Source organism: Dipodomys merriami, unplaced genomic scaffold (assembly GCF_024711535.1).
Source record: "Dipodomys merriami isolate MVZ:Mamm:240054 unplaced genomic scaffold, mDipMer1.0.p SCAF_184, whole genome shotgun sequence".
Taxonomy (NCBI): domain Eukaryota; kingdom Metazoa; phylum Chordata; class Mammalia; order Rodentia; family Heteromyidae; genus Dipodomys; species Dipodomys merriami.
Window position 1 is genome coordinate 1,808,941 of NW_027203204.1, and position 24,579 is coordinate 1,833,519.

At 41.3% G+C, this 24,579-nt stretch overlaps 1 protein-coding gene and 1 pseudogene across 2 annotated transcripts in view; one reads left to right on the forward strand and one right to left on the reverse strand.

Moving 5' to 3' along the window:
• The window catches only part of LOC138830143 (inactive heparanase-2), a 444,295-nt gene that overhangs the window by 36,813 nt on the left and 382,903 nt on the right, over positions 1 to 24,579 (reverse strand). The gene's annotated exons all lie outside the window — the stretch shown is intronic.
• Positions 21,702 to 22,203, forward strand: LOC138830105 (cyclin-dependent kinases regulatory subunit 2 pseudogene; annotated as a pseudogene). Its single transcript, XR_011372872.1, has one exon. The product of XR_011372872.1 is annotated as a cyclin-dependent kinases regulatory subunit 2 pseudogene (transcript).

Here is a 24,579-nt window from a genome sequence, read left to right on the forward strand (position 1 = left end):
ATGTACAGAGGGGTTATAGTTACAATCAGATAAAGAGGACATTTCTTTTTGAACAATGTCATCTCTTCTCTCACTCTTTCCCAGTTTTCCCCTCCCATCCCACCCACAAGTTATATAGTACATTTTCAACATAGTGCCTAGTGAGTACCATTCTTCGTTTGTTCACCCTTTGTCCCTCCATTTCTTTTCTTTTCTTTTCTTTTTTTTCTTTTTTGTCAGTCATGGGCTTGGCTCTTCAGCTCAAGGTGAGCACTCTACCTCTTGAGCCACAGCGCCACTTATGGTTTTCTAGTGTTTCATTGGAGATCAGAGTCTCACAGACGTTTCTGCCTGGGCTGGCTTTGAACTGTGATCCTCAGATCTCAGCCTCCTGAGTACCTAGGATTACAGGCGTGAGCCATGGGCGCCCGGCTGTCCCTCCATTTCTGTACCTCTCCTTACTCTCCCCATAGAAAAGAATGAACAAGGCAAAAGGAAAAGAAAAGAAAAACTGCAATGAAGGGAAAAAACCCTCTATCACACTCCAATGGAACTTCTGCCTTATTGATTTATAACTTTATGTTTATTTACTTATTTAAGCAATGCTAGGCTTTGAATTCAGGGCCTTGCATTTGCTAGTCAGGCACCCTACCTACCACTTGAGGCACACATCCAGCCCAACATGTGTTTTAAAAAGTAACGAAAGTTTCAAATGTTGGATAACCTTAATGTTTATTATTACCCTGGTGTGGTATAATCCTTCCTCTGGTTAGGGATTATTTCTATTTTATAGATGTGAAAATGAATTCAGAATGTTCATAGATACAATTCAGGTCACAAAACTTTCAAGTGGTTAACTCATGAGAGCATGGAGGATTTGCTTTCAATGTCTGTACTAGTACTTCATTGGCTCTGAGAAGCAGGAAGTCACATTAGATAATGACACAGGCAGCTAAAAAGCAGGACATTTAGAGGTATGTAAGCTAGAAGGAACTCTTACTGCAATAAGGGAAGTTTCTGGGATTTAATGTCTGTTCCTACAATTCTCAGTGTAATTGGAAGACATAAAAGCTAAATGCACCTGTACTTCTTGAATTCCAATTCACAAGTTCTTTCCTTATCTTTTGTTCTACTGTCTTACGATAAATACTTGTGTTTTCTTTCTTTCTTCCTTCCTTCCTCCCTCCCTCTCTCTTTCTTTCTTTCTTTCCTTCTCTCTTTCTTTTTCTTTCTCCCTCCCTCCCTCCCTCTCTCCCTCCTTTCTTCCCTTCCTTCCTCCCTCCCTCCCTCCCTCCCTTCCTCCTTCCCTCCCTTCCTTCCTCCCTTCCTTCCTTTCTCCCTCCCTCCCTTCCTTTTTTCCTTCCCTCCCTCCCTCCCTTCCTTTTTTCCTTCCTTCCCTCCCTCCCTTTTTTCCTTCCTTCCCTCCTTCCTTCCTTCCTTCCTTCCTTCCTTCCTTCCTTCCTTCCTTCCTTCCTTCCTTCCTTCCTTCCTTTCCTATAAAGAATATTCTCAAGTGGAAAAGCAAAGTCATATAAAACTGCAAGGGATCCCCAAGAATCTGGTTTTATTTAGGAAATTTGAAAAGGCTAAATAGGCTTGCTCTCAAGTTTGCCTATAGGCATGACTATGATCTTTGTGTCACACATGTCATTCACATTCAGGAAAAGATATTTATTATGTTTAATTCTCAATAATTAACGTGGAGCCTAAAAGTATTGCAGAGAGATCTACTAGATAATCTTCACTACTCTGAAGAGATAACGATGACTTGTACACTCACATTTGTGAAGTTGAAAACAGTTTGCTTTTCACTATGGCACTGAGTGAGATGAGCCAGGCTTAAATAGCCAAATGTCTCATAGCCTCACGTATATATGGAGGATAGGCTAGGAAGGAAGATGGCTATGGAGATGGTGATGATGCTGGTGGTAATGGGACACGAGTGTAAAAAGGGAACTGCCATGATGGGATCAGAGGAGGGGGAGGAAGAGGAGGAGGAAACTGAGGTAAAGAGTATTGAAGTATGCTATCTTTCTCTCATTTATCTATATCACTTATCAACTCTATCAATCTATACCTTATCTATTTATGGAGACAGCATAATGAAACCCATCAAATACTTTGACAAAGGGAGGAAGAATAGGAGTGAGTAGAGGGGGTGGATTGGTCCAAAGTATATTGTTTGGATGTGTATGTCTGTATATAAATATCACAATGAAACTCCCTCATATTTCAATTACATCTTAATAAAAAACAATAAAATCATAAAAAGAAATTTTTATAGATTTTTACCCTAATAATAATAGAATCTTTTTTTCTTTCTTTTCTTTTTCTTTGTGTGTGGCTGTACTAGGGGTTGAACTTGGGCTGCTTGCTTGATAAGACACATGCTCTACCACTTGAACCACACTACCAGCCCTATTTTGTTTCTGATAGGGTCTGAAACAAAAATACATTCGACTGACTAGACTTCTTATTTTTCAAACAGGGTCTTGTATTTTTTTGCCTGGGCTGGTGCCAGAATGTGATCCTCCGAGTTCTACCTTGTGAGCAGGTAGCACTAGAGTTGTGTACCACTATGTCTAGCTTGTTTGTCAACATAAGGTCTCGATTATTTATTTTTCACCCAGGCTGTCCTCAAACCATGATCCTCCTATGTTTGTCTCCTGAGTAGCTTGCACTACCACGACCACCCCAAAATAAATCTTTCACATACACAAACATGGACATGTTTTCAGCTCAAAGCATGAAATGAGAAAACATTTTGTTTTTAGTATTTTTCTTAGTAGATACTTAGTAAGCACAGCAAGAAGGCAAACCCAGTGTTAAGCCTCAAGCTTATTCTGTTGGCAGATTGATTGATTTTCCATGTCCACAGAAAGCACTTTCAAAGTGTTGCCAAGCTCCCTTTCTCCACAGCTATCCATTTGATATTCTATGCATAGAATGGGTGAAGAACATCTGCACTTCTTTCCCCCAAAGGGCACACCACTGAACAGAGAGAGCCTTCATTTTCTACCCTCTACCCCCAATTTAAGGACCATGAGCCCAGGTATCACATGACCTGTGATCTAAGTAATGGTTGTGCATTTCTTATATACTGATGGCAAATGTTTGTTTTTGGCTTTCAGAATTCCAGGTTATAATGAGCTCAAGTGAGCTTTTAAAGCAGTCATATATTGTAATGAAATTGTGTGTGCTGTACATGTCTGTAATAGATCACTGAGCATAACATTTAAGATAATGGGGATCTCAGGTGGGTAGGAGCAGTCAGGGAATGGGACAATAAAAGAACTCAGATAGACAGAAGTTATTACTAATGTTTCAGTGTGGGGGCGGGCGGTGGATTCTCACATCCTGATTGCATTATTTTGCTTTACAATTAATTGTAGGAATAGATTGTCTTTTTTTTTTTTCTCTTTTTTTGCCAGTCCTGGGGCTTGAGCTCAGGTCCTGGGCACTGTTGCTCAGCTTCTTTTACTCAAGGCTAGTGCTCTACCATTTGAGCCACAGCACCACTTCTGGCTTTTTCTGCATGTGTGGTACTGAGGAATCAAACCCAGGGCTTCTTGCATACTAGGCAAGCACTCTACCACTGAGCCACCTTTCCCAGCCCCCTAGATGATCTTTTGTATTGGCCAAATATGATATTTAAAATATAGCTAGTGAAAAATTAAGTCTGATTTGTTTATCAGAGAGATTCCTTTAGGCAGATACGAGCATTCATCTACCTATGGGCTATCTCTGTGGACAGTTTGTCCAATGAGAGATGGGTTAAGATGTGTTCTTGTTCTGTCATCTCCTCTTAGGGGAATGGAGGATGGTGATTGGTGAGTCAGCTGATGGTAGGAGTTTTTGTCTTGACTTAGCTCCATGGACTACTTCAGGTTTCTTTTTCATCTTTGATTTTCCCTCAGTTCCATATTTATCCAACTTTGTGTGTGTGTGTGTGTGTGTGTGTGTGTGTGTGTGTGTGTGTGTGCTGGTATTGAGGCTTGAACTCAGGGTCTTACACTCTCACTTGGCATTTTCCCTGAAGTCTGGTGCTCTACCACTCCAGCCATGCCTCTACTTTCAGATTTTTTTTCTGGTTAATTGGAGATAAGATCTCTCAGATTGGTCAGACTGGGCTGACTTCGAGCCTTGATCTTCAGATCTCAGTATTCTGAGTAGTTAGGATTACAGGTGTGAGGCACCAGTGACTGATTCTACTAAAAAAAAAAAAAAAGACAACAAAAAAGTCTTTATTCTCTGCTGTTATCTCTTCTTTATGAAAACCAGCTCTCAGAAGAATTAAATTGTTTTCTCTCACCTTGTCTTTTTCCTTTTTTATTTAACTATAACTAATGTGCCCTATGTAGCCATAAATAAAAAGTAAACATATGAAATGAATGCTAAATATTTCTTAGAGGAATTACATGAAGCAATAAGAAAATTACCTTTATGCATAGGACAGATAGAAAAAAAAACACTTACATACATTTAACAACAGAAAAAAAAACAAAAAAGAAATAACACTGGATAAAAGGTGGACTTTAATGAGAAGTTTCCAGATAGTAATAATCATGCCTTTTTATGCCAATAATAAAAAAATTCCTCATGGGAAGGATGCATTACAATTTGCAAGGGACAAAGAGAGTCACAGACATTCTTCAAATGTATCAGCCATGAGAAAGAAGTTGAAGGAAAATAGTTCTCATTTATTAGTTGGAGGGAAGAAACTAATAGCAGGTGACAGTACAGTGACAGAGGTTTTAAATCTTTTCCTTTTCTTTAGTATTTGTCACAAAGTCAATTGCTGTCTGAAAGCCTAGACAAGGCAGTGTATGGAATGAGTTAAACAAAAATAAATAGGAAAAAAAGAGAAACTGACAGAGGGTTGTAGAATTTACAGGATTGATTGCTGAGCTGTATGCCTTGAGCTCTGAATGGATCATAGCAAAGCCTGTAGCCAGGTGCTTGTGGGTGATGCTGAAATTCCATTATGGAAGATTGCCCTATTCATGGCACTTGCTCACAGTGAGGAGCCATGAAAGAGCTGCTATGTGCTTGACACTCAGGACCCAGTAGTGAGTGAGCAAGATCAGTTCTTGCCATCACGACGCCTATAACCTAGCAAGCAAGTCCACAAGCCATGAATTAGACCATTCATGAAGGTCAGTAGTGCCAGGGTGGTGGAGGAGTAGGGCAGGATTCTAAAAGGTCCAATAACAAGGCTCTGCAGACTGACCTGTAAGATTTAAGGAGGAGAAGGATGGGGACCAGAAACAAAAAGAAAAGCATGTGCAAAGGCTCTGGGATATGAAAGAGTTCTATGTGTCTGGGAACCACAGTGCAGGCCAATTTCGCCAGCGTGAACAAGAAGAGGATGGTAGAGCTAGTTTATGTGGACCTAAGGGTTTATTTTAGAATCCATTTAAAAATAAGTGGAAAGCCATTCTAGAATTTTAACAGAAAAAGTACCATTAGTCAATTTACACTTAGTAAATTTACTTTCATGGCTGTGTAGAAAATAGATCGGGGGGTGGGGTGGGGTGGGGAAAGAGGCTAATTTAGAAGAAAGATGGTTGTAGAGGTTTTCTGTTGTTTTGTTACTATCTGTTTGGTTTTGCTTTATTTTTGTGTTGGTACTGAGGCATGAATTCAGAGCCTGGTCTCTGTACCTCAGGGATTTTTCATTCAAGGCTAGTTCTGCAGCCAAAGCTTCACTTCCAGCTCTTTTTGGTGACTCATTAGATGAGAGTCTCACACATTTTCCTGCTTGGGCTGTTTTGAACCATGATCCTCAGATCCCAGCCTCCTGAGTAGTTAGGGTTACAGGCATAAGCCACCAGTGTATGGCAAATAGTCATAGTTTTGACTAAAGAAGTTAACTTTGAGAGAAGAGGGATTTGAGAGGTTCTCAGGAGATAACCCTGATAGGAATGGATAAATGAGGAGATATAAAAGATGAACAGGAAATGGGAGAAAGCTCAAATCCTTGATTCTGGAAGAAGGGGTGGTAAGTGGTTGTCTACCACACGAGCAGGGGTTCCCTTATATGCTCAGTCTCAGCTCCTCCAAACCCAGGCCCATAACACCAAAGCCTAGAGAGAGGAAAGTCTTCCAAGGAGAAATAAGTAAAGAACAACATGTCAAAGAGAAAAGGAAAGATCAAATAGCACATGAGCAACAACGGAAAAATGTATATGACATGTCCTTAAGATTTAGTTCTGTTGTTTTTTGAAAAAAATTGCTTTTAGTGAATTTAGTCCACTATAGATTTTTGAAGTGTTTTGTCTTGATATACATCACTCACTATTTTGAATTCACATTTACTACTTCTAATAATCAAGAGCCAGTCAAGGGAACCTCCACTTCAGAGGGCCAACCTCTGGCCAACCTTCTATTATTCCCTTCTTCAGCAGGCAGAAATCACACAGATCCAAGGGCTTGAACAACTGCTCCTTTCTAGACTGTGCTCTGAGGAAAGAGAACCCCAGACTCCTTGGCTCAGTGTCTTTCTCCTTGCCAGACTTGCATGGGCTGCATACTGGAGTCTTGTTTCAAGAGCTGGAATTCTGCTGGATCCTTGCTCTGGAGCGGAGATGACCAGGTCAGAAGGGGTCAAGGGGAAGTTGTTTATAGATATGTGAGTGGGGTTTCAGCATATGGACTGGGCTGTCTGCACAGCATGCTCCTCAGATCATTGATAATGGATTACAGAGCTAGGGAAAGAGGGGGCCAGGTCCAACCCAGTAAAAACTGTGAATCCATCCTAAACATTTTTTCTGAGCATACATTAGTGTTTTGCAAGTATTCCATTCCACCTCAGGGATGCAAAGATAACACAAGACATCTTTTTATCCTCCAGGGACTTGGGGATACCAAGACATGAAAACAACTTTGTAAAATGTGACCAATTCCCCCCCCCCAAAAAAAAAATTCACACATGAGCAGAGCCTCTGTCAGGACTCACAAAGAGGAAACAATTTTCTTTTAATGACCAGAGGAATCCAGGGAAGTCGTCACAGAGAAACAAAAGTGGAGAATAATTTGCTTAGAGTTGAAAGATAGATACTCAGATTCTGAAAGTTATTTATTGCCTTCAAACCCCAGTGTCCTCAGAGGGATTTAATGAGATAGTATTTGTAGAAGCATCTATCATTGTGTCTCATTTAGAAAAGTAATAAATGTTGCTTTTTCTTTATTCTTTGTAAGACCTTTTTTTTTAGCTTCATGAACATTTTCCATGATGCACCCAGTTATATCTTAAATTGCCCTGAAAATGTCCTCTGTGTGTGTGTGTGTGTGTGTGTGTGTGTGTGTGTGTGTGTGTGTGTGTGCTTCTTGAAAACTTAAAGATAGTTGGAAGTTCCTTTAGCCTCATTCTTATTTTTGCATTCCTATGGCTCTTGATGTTGGAACTCAATATAGGTTTTCTGATTGATTGAAGAATCAAATTAACATTGACCGGAAGCTGATGGGAGGGTTTCTGGGTTAAATGGGAATGAAATGACAATGGTGCAATGTTTTGAAGTGGATTAGCTATAGGGAAAGAATACTAAAACCCACTCCATCTCCTAGTCATCTAAGTCAGGTCCCAGGAGACATCTGTGAGCGCTGTCTCCTCCCTAGTGCCTCCCACCCACTCCCCCTTGGGGGTAATTTGTGATTAGTTTGTGGCTAAGATTTCTCCTTAGAGGTAGGAAGACTCCAGCCATGTTCTAACAAACGGAGACACCTGCACAGTGGAACCCCAGGCTTCCTTAGCCTGACATTTGCTCAACAAATTTCTACTTAAGGCTTTATGAATATGCCTCACATCTCCTACATATACTTAAAACCATAGGATGACCGTGCTGTAGATACACAGGTCTCTTCCAAAAATTCTTCCAAATCTCCATCTCTCATATCCCTGTGACCAGTCCACCATCATTACTGTGAACTCCTCTCACACCCTCCAAATCCGAGAAAAATAAAACTCAAATTCTTAACCACATTTGCTCTTGAGCTAACTGAAGAGTATACTTTCTTTTTCCTCCTCCTCTTCCTCCCTCCTTCTCTTCCTCCCTCCTCCTCTTCCTCCCTCCTCCTCTTCTTCCCTCTTCCTCCTCCTCTTCCTCCTCCTCCTCCTGCTCCTGCTCCTGCTTCTGCTTCTCCTCTTCCTCCTCCGTCTTCTTCTGTGCTAGTCCTGGGGCTTTGAACTCAGAGCCTGAGCACTGTCCCTGAGCTTTTTGCTCAAGGCTAATGTACTACCAATTGAGCCACAGCTCCACTTCCAGCATATTTGATTTTTTTTCTTTTTGATAGTTAATTGGGGATAAGAATCTCATAGTCTTTCCTACCTAGGTTGGCTTCAAACCATAATCCTCAGATCTCAGACTCCTGAGTGGCTAGGATGACAATCCTTTGCCAATCTTTGCCAAATGCCTTACTCTGCCACTTTACTTGTGTGTCTATGTTTTTATTGAGTCCTTGGTTGAAGACACAATGAATGTGTCTTAACTCTGTGGCCGTCGATCCTGGTTTTCCGAGCACTGGAAGGCCTTTCTGCAGCTAGCTCAGTAGGCCCAACATTGTCTGCCCTGGGTAGTATGCATACACTGACATGAGACAATAGAACTTCAATTGTTTTTCCCCCAGTGAGCCTCTTGTAGGACTTCTAAAGTCTAAAACTCCTGGGTATGCCCATGTAATTGTAACTCCTCTGTATGGTATTTTCACAATAGAAAAAAATAATAAAATAAAACTCCCAGGTAACTGAGTGGTGAGAACAGGTGTGACTCAATCAGTTACTCTTCTACTAGGTAAGGAAGAATTTGGAAGGACATGGAAAGATTATGAGTTTGGTTTGGATGTTGATGGGATGCCAGATCTAAGAAGGAGGGAGAAGGAAGACTCCTCTGGAGAGGGAGGGAGAGGGAGAGAGGGAGGGGGAGAGAGGGAGAGGAGATGGGGGAGGGGAGGGAAGGAGGAAGGAAAGGGTAAGAGGAGAGGAGAGGGGGGAGGTGAGGGAAGGGAGAAGGAAAACGGATTGAGGAGAGAGCTGTAAGCCAGATACAGAAAGTTCCCATGTGACTGAAGCATGTTCCTAACTTCTAAAAGCTACAGTATTCTCTGCTTCCCTTTCTAGAGGGAAAGAAATTCTATTTAACCCACTTTTGACTTTTCAGAATTATGAAATAACCTCCACTGGTGGCAGCTAGAGAAGGAAAGCCAGTGGTCTTAGTATGAATTGCCCCCTTCTGCCATTCCTCATCTACCTGGCCTTTTAGTTCAAGAACATTGATTGTATTTTCTCCTTCTGACCACTATTCATTCATTTAGGACATGGCTCTGTTATATAATAAATCTCCTTTGTTGCCTTTTGTCATGTCTCTATTTAGCATATGAGAATGAGTGAGCAGATCTGACATGTAGGACTCCTGGAGTCTAAAACTCTGGTTTCAAACTCAGATCTTACTCCGAGGAGCACTTGCTCTATGCAGGTGATAAATTCAGAGCCTCAGCCAGGAGCCCCAGGAGTGAGAGTGATTGTGGAGGCCTTCACATTGTGAAGAAGGGCGTGGAACCAGCATTGGCAATCAAGCTGACGTTGTAACGAAGAGAAAAGCGATAAAGAACAGGTTGCCCAAATGTGGACTTCAGGTGGCATTCAGCAGGCAGAAACACATGCAGAAAGGAATCTCTTGCTTCTTACTCATATTCCCAGATTTCCTAAGTTCGGTAAGTCTTCGAGATTCCCTGAGACATTTCTAGTTCTAGGCACAACTATAAAGAATACAGGGGGAAAACAATAATGACAGAGGCTCTTGTGTGTAATTCCTAGCTGTCCCCTGGCGCTGTTCAGAAGCAGCTTGGAGGCAGGAGTTAGAGCCTGCACTGAAGGACAAGGCTTTTTCAGGTAAGAGGGCAGCAGGTGGAAAGGCTTTTCCTCAGAAGACCTTGTCTCAGTCATCTTAAAAACTATAACGTGGGTGGTAGTAATAGAAGTTAGGCAGTTAGGCTTCTCTTCTAGCTCAACTTTATCACCATCCAGGAACTTTCCCTCTAAGCCTTAGGGTTGTCATCTGGAAAATGCAGTCACACATGTGGCTGAAGATAAAAAGGAGTGGCCTAGTGTCTGGAGAGTAGGAGCCACTTGAGCTATTCAGTGATGTGGCCCCTGATGGTAGCGATGAGTCAACACCAGTGCCTATGTGTATCACAGCCCAAAAAACTCATGGGACGATCAGTGAATAGAGAAAACAAGTTTCAAGGTCGATAGGGCACCTAACTTACACAAGGAAACAACCAAAAGAGAATGAGCCGAGGATAAAATATCTATGAGAGAAAATGCAAGCAGTGGATAGAGAAAGTGGGCAGAAAAGACACATCTCACAAGGAGTAGTGACACTTTTATCTGAAGGCAGGGGATTACATACATGTCCCAAGGTCTTAGAGTTAGGCCAGGGACAAAGTCCTGCCTGGACTACAAATGAAAGGATACTGTCTTGGAAGGACTTTCTGGTGGGGCAGCATTATCACCATCTTCCTCCACCTTCCACTCCCCCCATCACCATCATCGTTACCATCACCAGACCCTCCTATCAATCCTCAGCCATCATCATCATCCTCATCCTCATTTTCATGGCTGAGCAGAGCACCTGGGATGCACACACCCATTAGAAACAACTAAGACACAGTCTCATAGCTTGAGAGGCTCATTGTTCAGCTGGCCCAAAGTTAATAAGATATCTAGAGTTTTGTAGCTTGAGACTCCCATCCCCTCTCCATGTTTCCTTCCCAAATGGATGCAACCATCGGGTATTGCCAGGCAAAGGAGTACCCAGGGTTATTTTTCTCCTCAGATACCATTGTCCTCTTTAACAATCTAAACTTTTGAGGTACTTTGGGAAAAGGATTTTTTTTTTACCCTGACTGCCTTTTGGGCAGGCTATAGAAGCTGCCTATATAGAAATCTCTAGAAGGATAGGTGAAGAGAGGTTGCCCAGTGTGATCTCTTTGCTAGCACTTTACAGAGCATGAAGAGGAGCAGTGAGGGGTCATTAGCAGACTCAACCAGAGTCGACTGGCCCCAGAGGAATCATTGGTAAAAGCCACTCGGACAAAAGCTCAAGGGATTCAGAACCCATGAGTAAAGGTGGTCTTCACTCAGGCGGCTCTATAAAAGCCTGGGGAACATTGCCTTGTCCGCAAATTAGTTTGCAGCTGCTTCAATTAAAGAATTAAGTTCTATCAGAGTAACAGCAAAATCCACAAGAGCCAACTTGGATTCCTCCTCGGAAAAGAAGCTACAGACCACATCTTTATTGTGCAGACACTCATTAACAAACATGCAAAAGAAAAAGAAAAGAAAACAGGGAAAGATGTTTTCCTGCTTGGGAGACTTAAAAAAAACCATTTAATTCAATCTGGCACACATAGTTGAACCTGAAATGGCTACAATGTGTAACTGGTGGAAAACATAACCAAAGTCATTTTTGTCCATCAATCTGCCCTGTGTAGGACAAATGTACCTAGAACTCAACCACGGTTAGGGAGATGGGGTCATCAAAGAAGGGTTTTCTATATATGTAGGCACTTCTAAGTTCATGGTACTTCCTGGTGAAAAAAAAGGTTGGCTATAGCTCATTAGCTCAGTCCCTCTCCTTCCCTCTCCTCACGTTTGAGAAGAACAGAGCACAATCTATAGACCTTAGGGCCACTGACACAGAACTTCAAAAATTGGATTAAAGGAATAGTCCAAAATTGCATGCTTCACTTTTGGGGTAAAGAATATGCTGTCTATGGCTTTATGAGGTCCACTAAATCTGTCTGGACAAGGCTCCACAAAGCCCATACTCAAGCCTTGCACGTTTTTAAGATACAAGGTAAGAACCATCACGTAAGAAGAATCCTTATAGCTCATAGTTTTAAGTCTATTTCCATTGACATCACATTAACCTTGAGATCTCCAAGGTGGATTGTTGTGCTTCAAAGTCAGGGCATGAGAGTAGAAATACAAATAATAAAATAATGAATGTCTGGGAAGACAGAAAAATTTTGGTTCCTCTTCATCTTCTGGAATGGAAGCTGGTTGTACCCTTGGCTGTTAAAGAAGAAGCAAAAAGGTAGACGAGGTATGTGAGGGAGTTTCAGGACAAGAGAAAACAAGCCTCATGTGATCAAGCCTGACCCCACTGGGGACAGAGGCAGTGGAGAAAAAGACCGAAGGCTTGGATTTTATACTGGGATTTGCATATAGTGACCAGTATGGGGTCCATATTTGTTGACACCAAGTGGCGAGAAGGGCTGGCCATTGTCTGACATATTCATTCTGCTAAACTGGATCTCATATACCAGCAAATACCATAGAAACAAAATGAACCAATGTCACCGTCCCAATAGTAGGTCTCTCCTCATCCCCACCCCCCACCCTACCTTCCCCAATCAGGGTTATTGTTCAATTCTCTTCTATGAAGGCTGACCTATAAAAACAAATCCTTCTCTTGGTGGGGCATGTTTGCTAAGATTTTAGCCATCACTTTGTCCTTACAGTTCAGGACATGATTAGTGACAAGAGTGTTTTGGAGCAGGTACTTTGTCAATATAAATTCTTATTCTTGTTAAGTACAAATGGAAGGCAAAATAGTAATGCTGTAACTGCCTTTGCTATTCTATATATGAACCACCCAAGTGTGGCCAATCAATCATCACAAGTGTCAAGAGCTTCATTGATAAAGTTTTGCAGACTTTGTGGAAAGATATATTAGTTGATGGAGAAATTGGAAGGGATAGCAGACTTGTCACAGAAACAGTATGAAATAGACAAAGGACTCTTTGGAAAGTGTGAAAATTTCAAAGCTCAAAGGACAGTCCAATTTCAGAGACCTGCAGGGTGGAACGTAGCTTATAGAATCCAAAATGAAGACATGACTACAAATCTGTGACATAACCTGATAATCCTGACATTTGCAAAAGCCTAATGACACACAGCTTGAACTGCACAAAGCCAAACTCTCCACCTAAAAGAAGCTTTATTGTGGTTTTGCTTTCATCACTATCTGAAGTTATAAGTACCAGCAGTTGTTTAAACTGGGATACCTGTATAATTAGAAAGTAAACTCTGTATCTGATAGGGCTCTCATTTCTATCTCAGTAAGATGTGAACAAAAATTCCAGATATCTTGACAGAAATTGGTCCAGAAAGGTTAGCCCGAGCTCTTTCATAGTACATCAGTAGGTTTCTTTTGACAGCTTCATGATTTACACTCTTCCTGAATCTCGTTTTCCCATCTCGACTATTGAATTCTGTAACCCTTTCTCAGTTCTAGGGAACCTGTGCAATTACATAGGGCCACCTGCTCAGCTGAGACCTGTGCACAAAAGACACAATAGACAAATAGTATTAGCCATGCTCCAGGAAGACCAAGTTCTGGTGGAATGATGATGCATAGGACTTCAGTCTGACTCAAATGAGTACAACAATAGATGAGTACAACAATAGATATGGAAGTAGCATCAGAGGGCCGGAAGTCTCAGGAGGCCATACCTTCTGTTCCTATCAGAACTTTAAAAAAATGCAGGAATGAGACAATGGCATGCTAAGAAACACAAACAATCAGCCTGGCTGTGGTGGCTCATGCCTATAATCCTAGCTACTCAGGAGGCTGAATAGTTTTTGCCAAGCTGGGTAGAAAAGTCCATGAGACTCTTACCTCTAATAAACTACTCAGAAAAAGCTGGAAGGGGCACTGTGGATCAAGTGTTAAGAGTGCTAGCCTTGAGTACAAAAAGGCTCAGTGACAGCACCCTAGGCCCTGAGTTCAAGTTCCAGGACCAGAAAAAAGAAAGCCAGCTACTTTTGCTGACAATTAGGACACAGAAGAAACAGGAAAGCTAGGCTAACATGTCATTTCTTATTCTCTCAGTATGTCCTTCTTTAGCAATAATTTGATGGTGGAGACTACTGGAAAAAAGTGCCTAGATGAAGAAGTGGAATATGAACAGTTGGGTTAGTTTTTCACAGTGTTTGCACTGTTCTGGTAAAAACAAAATACATATGTGTGTACAATACAAATGGTATAATTTTGGTAATTCTTTATGAAGTTAAATGCTCTCATATTAGCGTTTAAAATTTAAACACACATCATAAAGATGCATGGTGAAAGTAAGGCCAATATGAAGGGCTAGACACAGTGGCTCACACCCGTTATCCCAGCGCTCAGGAAGCAAAGATAGGGAGGATGGCAATTTAAGGCCAGCCTGGGCTAGATAAATCAATAAATGTGAAACCCCATCTGAAAAATAACAAATGCAAATGAATCTCAATATTTCTTTACTTAGAATATTTAAATAACAAGTTGAAAGTAGCATTATTAATCAAAAGAGAGACAGAGAGAGGCAGAGAGAGACTAAAGGACAAAGCTTTACATTTTAGTCCTGTAATGGGACACTTACTTTTTTCTTAATTAATTCTTTGCTAATGTGATGTCCCCTTTCTGTTGTTATGTATTTCACAAGCATATGCCATTAAATGGAATAGGAGTGCCCTCCCCCCTCCACACAACATCAACAACAACAACAACAAAAACAAAAGAGAGACTTATGGATTGTTTTCTGGGAAGATGGGCCCAAAAGAGGCTCAAAGTAGCTCTGGGGTTAGGTCTGACGTTAGGTCTTGAACTCAGGACCAGGGCACTGTCTCTGAGTTGGGTACTATTTATTTATTTCTCTTATAGCTAGTGCTCTACTACTTGAGCTATGTTATGCCCAGATAAGGAACCCCAAAGACCACCAAGGAGTTGATTCTGATGCCAGCACACGAGAGTTGTTTATTACAAACTCGAGCCTGGACTCACAACTGTCACCACCACAGAGGGTCAGAGTTGAGAGCCCAGACCCTTCAGTTAACAGGGTTTTTTATAGGGTTTTCAGGGACATTCTATGTGTCATAGCATCACTTAGCAAATCATATCACACCGTGGGAAAGTCATAAAATAATTCTAAAAAAATGATTAGTGTAACCAGTGGCGGGAACCGACCTGGTAAAGGTGCTTGGCTGGTTCATGGGGTTGATGCTGTACAAAATGATTGGCTAAAGTGCATGGTCCGAGCTGCAAGGGTGTCCACCGAGTGGTCTTTGACTGCAGGAACATCTGGAACTTCAGGTATTTCCTGCCATCTGCTGATTAGCTGTTGTGAGGGGAGTTTACCAAAGGGGGTTGTTGACACATTCCCTGGAATTTAGTTACAACAGGATGGAATCTAACCCTAAAATGGCTATATTTCGTTCAGGCTTCACAGCTCCACTTCTGCTTTTTAGGTGGCTAATTTGTGATAAGAGTCTTGTGGACCTTCCTGCCCACAATGGCTTTGAATCACAATCTTCAGATCTCAGTCTAGTAAGTAGCTAGCATTATAGGCGCAAGCTGCTGGCACCAGGCTCAAAGGGGCTTTTCTACTGCTAAAGGAAAACCCTTCAATAGGAAAGAAAATGGCAGCAGGGAGAGAAGAAATTAAGAGAATTGGCGCTGGTGAAAACTGACTTTGGTGCACAAGACCCACAAGTTCCAGAAAAAGCAGAGCAGACCTTTGGGCTGCTGTTGTGACCGACATCTATGTGTAGCTTGTGGATCTCAGGGGAACAGGAGGTAAAAGGCAAGAGTGGGATGGGTAACCTCGTGTAGGGTGAGGCTGGTGCAGACTCTCCAGTACTTTATCTCCATGAAAGATTTCAGAAAGAACACGATGCGAATAGTAGTACTTGGAACCTTTTATTGTTTTGATTTTTTGAGTAGTACTGGGGTTTGAACTCATGCTGGCTTAAGCTGTTGTTCTACCACTTGAACCATGGCCCAGTCAAATGCTTGTCAGCTTTGACCTCCAACCACGTGTAATGTTTCAGCTCTGGATGAAATGCTTCAGTAGTAGGACCTATCCAGTGTATTAAATGCTTCTTTATGCACAAGGCAAGCACGAGAAGAACTACCTAAGAAGGCATTATCTAAAATATGTTTCCTAACATTATATGTACTCTGGTTATCGTACAGAGTGGGGAATCTGATAATCGATACATTTTTGTTGTTGTTGTTGGCTTGAACTCAGGGCCTACATGCTATGCCTGGCTGAACTCTCTTGCTCAAGGATAGCACTCTTTCACTTGGAGCCACAGTGCCACTTCTGGTTTTCTGGTGATTCACGGGAGATGAGTCTCAGGGACTTTCCTGCCTGTGCTGGCTCTGAATGAGATCTTCAGCTACCAACCTTCTGAGTAGCTAGGATTACAGGTGTGAGCCACTGGTGCCCAGCTTGCTATCATTCTTTAAATACAAAATACCTACAGTCTCCAAAGCCAGGGGTTCTGTTATTCCTCGGCTTCTAGGATGTTGGATGTGGAAAACAGTAATATGTACAGCTGCTCACATGGAAGTAATGTACTGAAGGCTTGGTACAATCATGGAAGTCTCAATACCCTGGAAACAGTGGTGAGATGTATAAGATGGACTCTTGTCTTTTCCTACAAGTTGGTGTTTGCAGTTATTCTGTCATGTCTGCCTTTTGTATGTCTGTGAAACAGAAATATATATATATATCACTCATTTTCACTCGCATTGTTTAACAACCATTGCATTATTGAATACATCAGAACAACGCTGATGTAGGTTTGATTTGGATCCCAACACCAACTCCTTTATAAAGTTCAAGTCCTATAACATAAAGCTTAGCACTAGTCATGGCGAACTTTGGTTTGGTTTAGATTTCGGTGCTTACTCTCATGCAGCATGGCAATCTGCTCACAACCTCAAACATAAATACAAAGAACACTGTTTCTAAGGACCTGGAGGCTAAAATACAGACATGGTCATCATTAAGTTTACAGACAACACTAACGGGAAGAAGGGTGGAGTAGGAATTCCAAACAAGAATAAATGCAGGGTAGAGAGGTCTGGAGAGAACATCTTAATCATAAAATAAATGAGGGAGAAAGACTGGCTTAATGTGTTCAGGACTAGATTAGGATCCGGACCCACTGGGGCTGGGGAGGAATAAAGCTTGTATAAATTTCAGAGACATGACATTCTGGGTCCAATATGCTCCTCTCAGTTCAAATCCCTTGCACAGATTTTTTTTTTAGCCAATCCATTCTTGTTTGGGGAGAGGTGGAAACTTTTTCCCATACCCTGGGCAGCTCAAACCTGCTCTGGGATTTGTATAGTGCTAATTCCACTTAGGATAATGCTGTCCTTAGTTTTTGCATAACAAGCGGCAGAATGTAAAAAAAGAAAATCCTTGAGTGTCACCCTCTCATTCTTCACCTCTCACAGCCAATCATGCCGTTAGCCTAGTCAGAGTAACAGCTTTCTCTCTACAGGCTCATATTCCATGGTTCCCACCCTTGACACTGTTCTGCACTGAGCATCTGAAGTCAACCCCTTAAATTTGGATGTGATCATGACAGGTCATGTTAAATACTTTCCCTGGTTACTCATTGCTCTTAGACTAAAGTCCTAGCTCCTTATGTAGTGATCTTCATGTTGTGTGTGATCTGGCTCCTGCTTAGCTCTCCATTCTCATTTCAGATCATTCCATTGTCTTGCTACATCTAGGTTGTTACTCTGTTCTGTGACTCCTCTAGACCTTCTCCCCTTTTTTTTTTTTCTTTTTAATTTTATTGGAAGGGTGATGTACAGAGGGATGACAGTTACATAAGTAAGGTAATGAGTACATTTCTTGTCATTGTTACCTCCTCCCTCATTTTCTCCCACTTTCCTTCCCTCTGGCCCCCACACCCCCAAGATGTAAAGTTCATTTCCAACATAGTGTCTTGTGAGTACCACTGTTGCATTAGTTCATCCTTTGTCCTTTGTCTCCCCATTTTGTTATTCCTCTTCCCTTCCCCAAATCAGATAAACATAAACAGGACACAGAGTACCAAAATCAAAAACAGACACAACAAGAGATAAACCAAAGGGGAAAAATGAAGGGAAAAAGAAATAACTTCATACAGTACATTAAAAAAAACCCAAAACAAAAAACCTCTTGTTTCCATATATTGGAGTTCATTTCAATTAGCATCATTTTATATGGTCATATGTACATAGCTACTGAGCTCTTATGATCTTCTGCTAGGACTATCCTAATTATTATTATTAGGACTATCCTAATTATTATCCTAATAATTATACTAATTATTACAAATGAGGGAAACCATGAGGCCTATGCTTCTTTGCTAGACCTTCTCCTTTCTAAGGTCCTTTGCACAAGACAGTGCTTCCCATGGCTAATCTCAAGACCGCCACACTCTCATCTTCAAAGTTTTGCTTTATTGTCCCTCCGCAGAGACCAATCTATCATTTTATCTAAGATCACCGCTTCCCCAGAATCTCCATCCTTATTACTTCTCCTACTATCTATAGTTATTACCATATTGATTTGGTGACTTACCCTTATTTGTCTCTGCCCTAGATCAGTTCTGAATTCCTTGAAAGCAAAAGGCCATGTCTGTTTCCTTCAGAGCTATATTTCACAAGAATCTTCTAGATCACTGATGGTGATGATGAAAGAGACAACCAAAGGGTTTTCCATCCCCAGGGCTCCCCAGAAGGCATGCTCTGCTCAGCCACAACCATTCACTGTTCTGCCATGTTTGCCAACTCCATTCCCCTAGCCAGTTATCCCCATTGGTTTAGACTTAAACACACTCAACTTTTGAAAGCTGAGCTTTGTACTTCAAGTTCTACATTCTCTGAGTCATGTTATTTTATTAAAATAGCATAATGTAACTTTCACAGGGCATTTCCAGAGGAAGGGCTAGAAGTCCCCTCTGATCTGTGCTCATTCCCCATCAGGAAAATGAAGCCTGTCCAGATGAAACCATGGGAGCCAATGGAGAGCAGACACTCAATGAGTTATAATAACGATTGACTGATAAGTGGAAGAGAAGAACAACAGGAACGTGGACACTCAGAATGGTTCAGGGACAAAATGACTCCGAGTTTCCTATGTATGTTCTGTGTCCACTGGAAGGCAAGTCCTCCTGAGAGATGGGCTTTGCATTCCTTAGAACCCAGGGAACCAAGCAATAGGAAAGTCATGGCCCCAAATGGGGCTTTACAGTTACTGCAAATGAAAAAGGAAGGCTGTATATATTTTTTAAAGAGAAAAAGTCATATAAACCTGACAGCTCCACTCCACTGAACAAATCCCAGTCATCTCTAGCCAAACCACTCTATTTTCCTGACAGAGCCTTACACAGTGGGAACACATTGTGAAAAATCAGCGGTCATAACCGCAAACCACTAACGTTACACCCTGGGCTCACTCCTGATGTTTTTGGGTTCATTTCAGGCAAAGTAGGTCACCCTCAGTTTTCAAACACACATTAGCCTTCCCTCCATCCCTCCAAACTCCTTAACCAACCAACACAATATGAATTTCACTGAAGTTTCCATATCTCTCCTTCAACTGCATTCAACTTCTCTGTTTGGAAACTGCTGAGTTACTGGTCTTAATCATACTATTACCTGCTTAATGGTTTAATTTGTGTTGTGTCGCAAGGGGCTAACAGAAATGGAAATGGGATTTCACATTTTTTTTCCTTCCAGTTAAATCTGTAGTAAGGATAGTGATACCTATCCACATTTCAAATGCACATACCCTGTGATGGTCTGGATGTGGTTTATACTCCAAAAGTGGGGCTCGCAGCTTGGTTCCCAATATGATGTTATGATGTTATTGAGGTGACAGAGCTGGGGAAGAGTGGGGGATAATATGTCATGGCGGCCTGACCTTTAAGGATGGATGAATGCTGTCTCTCAGAAGTGCACCAGGGTTTTGTGACTGTTATGTTTCTCTTCTGATGTTTTTTGTTTTCTTCTTTTCCTTTTAACATGTAGCCAAGTGCTCCTCACAGGGCCTGCTGTCAAGCCATTTAGATTCTTTAGTCACTAGAGTCATGAACTTTGTTTCATATGTCATCCTTCTTAGGTATATAGTTATAGCAACGTAAGTGGAGACTAACCTATACCTTTTACATCAAGAATTCTATTTTGTAGTATGTTTACTGCAGACGTGCAAAAAATACACAGAAATATTATTTAGAAACATTTTTGTTTCTGGTACTGGGGCTTGAACTCATGACCTTGTGCTCTTACTTCGCTTATTCATCCACAGCTGATGCTCTACCATTTGAGCCATGCCACCACTTCTGGCCTTTTTTGCTGCTTAGTTGGAGCTAAGGTTTTTGAGAATTTTGAGACTCTTGAGAATCTGCTTGATGGATGTGAACCTTAATTCTCAGATTTCAGCCTCTGGAGTAGCTAGGATTATAGGCATGAGTCACAGGTGCCTGACTACAAAGGCATTCTTATCTATCTGTATTTTTTTCCCTCTTTTTTTTGTATCTAAGCAGCTGGAGAAAAGCATACAATCAGGTAGACAGGTTTCTCTTTAACATGATTTCATGTTCTTGGTATTGCCAGCAATCCCACACTGTTTACTTAGTTTGTTTTATCAAGGTGTGTCTCTAATCTTGGAGACTATTATTTCATATATCTATTTTTCTTAAAACTTCTCCATTCATCTCCCTTCTTCTTAGGCAATGGCTACCATGTACTTCAAGCAGTACCATACACCATGCTTTGAGAACTCCCTTTGCTTCCCATCAGCCAATCTATATATGGTTGCCTGTGTACCCTTCCCTCTCTTTTTTTGCATGTAAGTTGGAACGGTTCCCCTCAACAAGGTTAGTCTGAGTGTCCATCTGGGTGTCCTCACTCTCATTCTGTTTCTCATCCTTACTTTCAGGGGATTCGGATGTACTGACACATTTGTATCAGTCCAGACATCTCCTTTGAGCTCCAGACCTGTGTGTGCCATGGAAATCTCAGAAGCATCTGAAACTTAACATTGTTCCAGCAAGGCCCTGATTTATTACCCCCCACCCCACCCCAGACCTATTCTGCCTCATCTTCCCTATGGTAGTAAATAACACACCACTCATTTGTTATTTGGGCCTTCCTTCTTCAATCCTCACACACTCTCCTTTTATGCATTTTAGTTTTTTCCCTCCTATCTATTATACTAGAAGCCAACTAGAAGCCATTTGTCTTGTCCAAATCATTCATCATCATCTTAATGGGACCACTAGAATAGTTTCCTGCTGGATCTCACATCTACCTCTGCTCCAGCCTCATCTATTTGCCACAGAGTAGCGGAATAATCTCCAATATATGTGGTCACGATTGTTCTCTGTCTCTCTCCATTGAACCCTATCTCTCCATAATACCCTTCGTTGTCCCATCAACTTTCAGCCACATTGCTTTCCTATCTAAGGATCTGCAAATGCTATTCCACATACCCAGAAGGACCTACCGACCCTTTGGTTCAATTCTCAAAGCATTCTTCTCTGGCTTTGCTGTCCAGGCAAGGATTTCCTGATACATTTGGAACCATCCTTATTTCCCCCTACAGAGCAGTTAACTAAACATGGAATCATATATTTACTTCCTCATTTAATTATATATATTTCTGCTGAAAGATTGTAAGCTCTCCCAGGGGCAAGGATTCAGATATGCATACCTGGCCCTTCCCAAGGTACCTGACATGTAGAAGGAGATCAATAAATAGTGATGAATATTTGAGTAAATAAATGAGCAAACGAGTTGAGTCTTTGCCCCTGCCGAGAGCAGACGTGCGCCTGAGCCATTCCCGGTTTCTCTACGCAAACTTGTCTTTCACCTCTGCGGGCCGGAAGGATGGCCCACAAGCAGATCTACTACTCGGATAAGTACTTCGACGAGCACTAGGAGTACCGGCATGTCATGTTACCCAGAGAACTTTCTAAACAAGTACCCAAAACCCATCTGATGTCTGAAGAGGAGTGGAGGAGGCTTGGTGTCCAACAGAGTCTTGGCTGGGTTCATTACATGATCCATGAGCCAGAACCCCATATTCTCCTCTTTAGACGACCTCTTCCAAAAGAGCAACAAAAATGAAGTCTATCTGGGATCATCAGTTAAACCTTGTTCAAATGTTTTATGTGTATATAAGGGTAGTATTCAGTGAATACTTGAAAAAAATGTACAATTCATCAATACCTGTGCATGAGCTGTATTCTTCACAGCAACAGAGCTCAGTTAAATGCACCTGCAAGTAGGTTATTGTAAGGTGTTTAAAATTTCTTCTAGTTGTTTTTTTCTCTTAATATAAGTGCTTGTTTGACTTTACGTGTTATTTTTGTTAAATAAAGTTTGTATGTTGCATAAAAAAATAAAATAAATGAGCAAACACCTGTTTACTACGGTATTATTAAAATAGTAAACAATGTAAATAGCAAACATGCCTGTTAATAGGTGAAAGGTTACATACATCTTGAATACAAAGAGGTTGACCTATTTGTACAGATACAGAAAGTAGCCCAAGATACAACTATGTAAAATAAATAAACTGTAGAAGATGTTATTTTACAAAGGTTTGTGCATCCACAAATAGTTACGGGGTGCTCTCTCTGAAATGCTTAGATAGCTAGCATTATCTCTGGTGTTTCTGGCATAGATTTCCTGGATCCTCACCAACTGCCAGGGTTTTGTCTGATTGGAAAAACCTGCCTCCTCAATTGGTGTCCAGTGGTTCCTTTTGGTTTCCTTTTGGCTGTCTCATTTGTGTTTATGGGCAGGTATAATGGAGGAGTACATGAATGGAGCGATGAGAGTGGAATAGGGTTTATGTTCTTTCTTGCTGAGGGATAATAAGTCCTGCCTCATTTTTCTGAATTTGCTTTGTGTTCCATCTCTCACTTGGAGGGTTTTTAATCCTCTAGTGGCCTTGATTTTTTGTCTGCATATAGGATCACCGGGAGAGCTTGTTAAAACCTATATTTCTGGATTCCCTCCCCACAAATGCTGATTCAGTAAGACTGGCATAGGCCCGAGAAAATGCACATTTATCAAGCTCATAGGTGAAGCTGGTGGTCTGTGACTCTGACAACGGTCACATTGATAGACTGATTTTGACTCTCCTTTCTCCATGTATGGGAGATCCTGTGACCGGGGTTAGAGGTCATAAAGTTGAACCTCCACTCCTTTTGTTCGCTATCATGCTAGAAGTCTGATTTTGCTGCCTGATGACTTCCTCACTCTCTCTACTTTTGAGTGGCTGTTTGATCATCTCTCATTCACATGGGCTCCAGGGTTCTTTCCCCCACCCTGCAATGCACACATGGCATCCATGCATAACCTGGGAAGGATTGTGTGGTATCAGATGTGGGAATGGATCGATGCATTCTTATCCCCCTCACCAGTATTGTGGCTTGGTTCCAAGGTGACCTCCTGGAGAGGATTGGGCAGTGGTCTATTGAGTAAGGAAAGTTCTTGAAGGAAGGGATGGAGCAAAGGGCCTTGGTATACTAGTTACTCATTTCCTTATTCCTCTGAGATTAGCTGAATACATGCTCAGTGGCAGACACTGTGCAGCAGACGTTAGGAACCACAGTCCCCAAGCCCCACCATCCATCAGTGCATACCTCAGTCAAGCAGACAGCTCTCTAAGTGGCTTCCATGGAAGATCAAAAGAAAACAGGTGGCAAAAAACAAACACCTAGAAGTATAAGAGGCCCAGGGATAGGAAGAATGAATCTTGACTAGAGAAATTAGGGATGACTTCAAGAAGATGGTACTATTGTGGTGGCTATGAAAAGAGAATGGAAAAGACAGTGAGTCTGGACTTCGAGGAACAGGAAATACTAGACTCTCCTTCAGAATGGTGTGCTTTTGTGCTATTGGAGTTACAGAGGGGGACCATGGGGAAACTAGGTATCCAAGCTTCTCTTAGTATTATCAAGAGCATCATGTCTTTACAATCGCTGCACTGCTTTCCAAGGGCACTTGCCAACTTCCTAAGTTTGGGCCTGGTACTCAAATAACCTTAGTTTTTTTTATATAACAATAAGGAAGGAAACTACAGCTAATATTGACTGTTTAAGGTCTCGGTTGGCCTGTCTAGGGAAAAAAGTCTAGTTGTCAAAGGTAGGTCAACATCATCAACTGGACACATTGCAGTCTCCTTTAGCCTCACCAGACGGGTATAGACTATACAGAAGTGTAGATGACTTTGCACTTCTGCTCTCTGACACTGAACTATGTGATTATAAGCAAATTATTCTACCTCTCTGTGTTTAAACTTTTCTCACCCATGAATGACCATCAGAATTTTCCCTAAAATCACAGGATAATTGTCAGAATTAACTGAAAGGATACATGTAAGCATGAACAACTATTAAGGATTTTTAACTCTTGATATTAAAATCAAATAAATGTATTTTCAATGAATCAGTTCTAGAGGATCCTTATTTCTATTTTTCCATTCTTTTAATTCAAAACTATTTAGATTTCATAACAAGCCTTTTTTAAAAAAAAAACCTTGAAGTTATTTTATTCATCAATTAGATATTTCCTTTGTGCCACTTGAGTAAATTTTAATGAAAGCAAAACATGGATTAGTTCTTTAGGTTTGTTTGTTTTTAAAAGATTACTTAGTGAAGAAAACATTTTTTCCCCAGCATCGAATCAAAAGAAAATCAGAATAATACCATGGCATACAGAAAAAAGAGAAGTTCATTTTTTTGTAGATGCATGG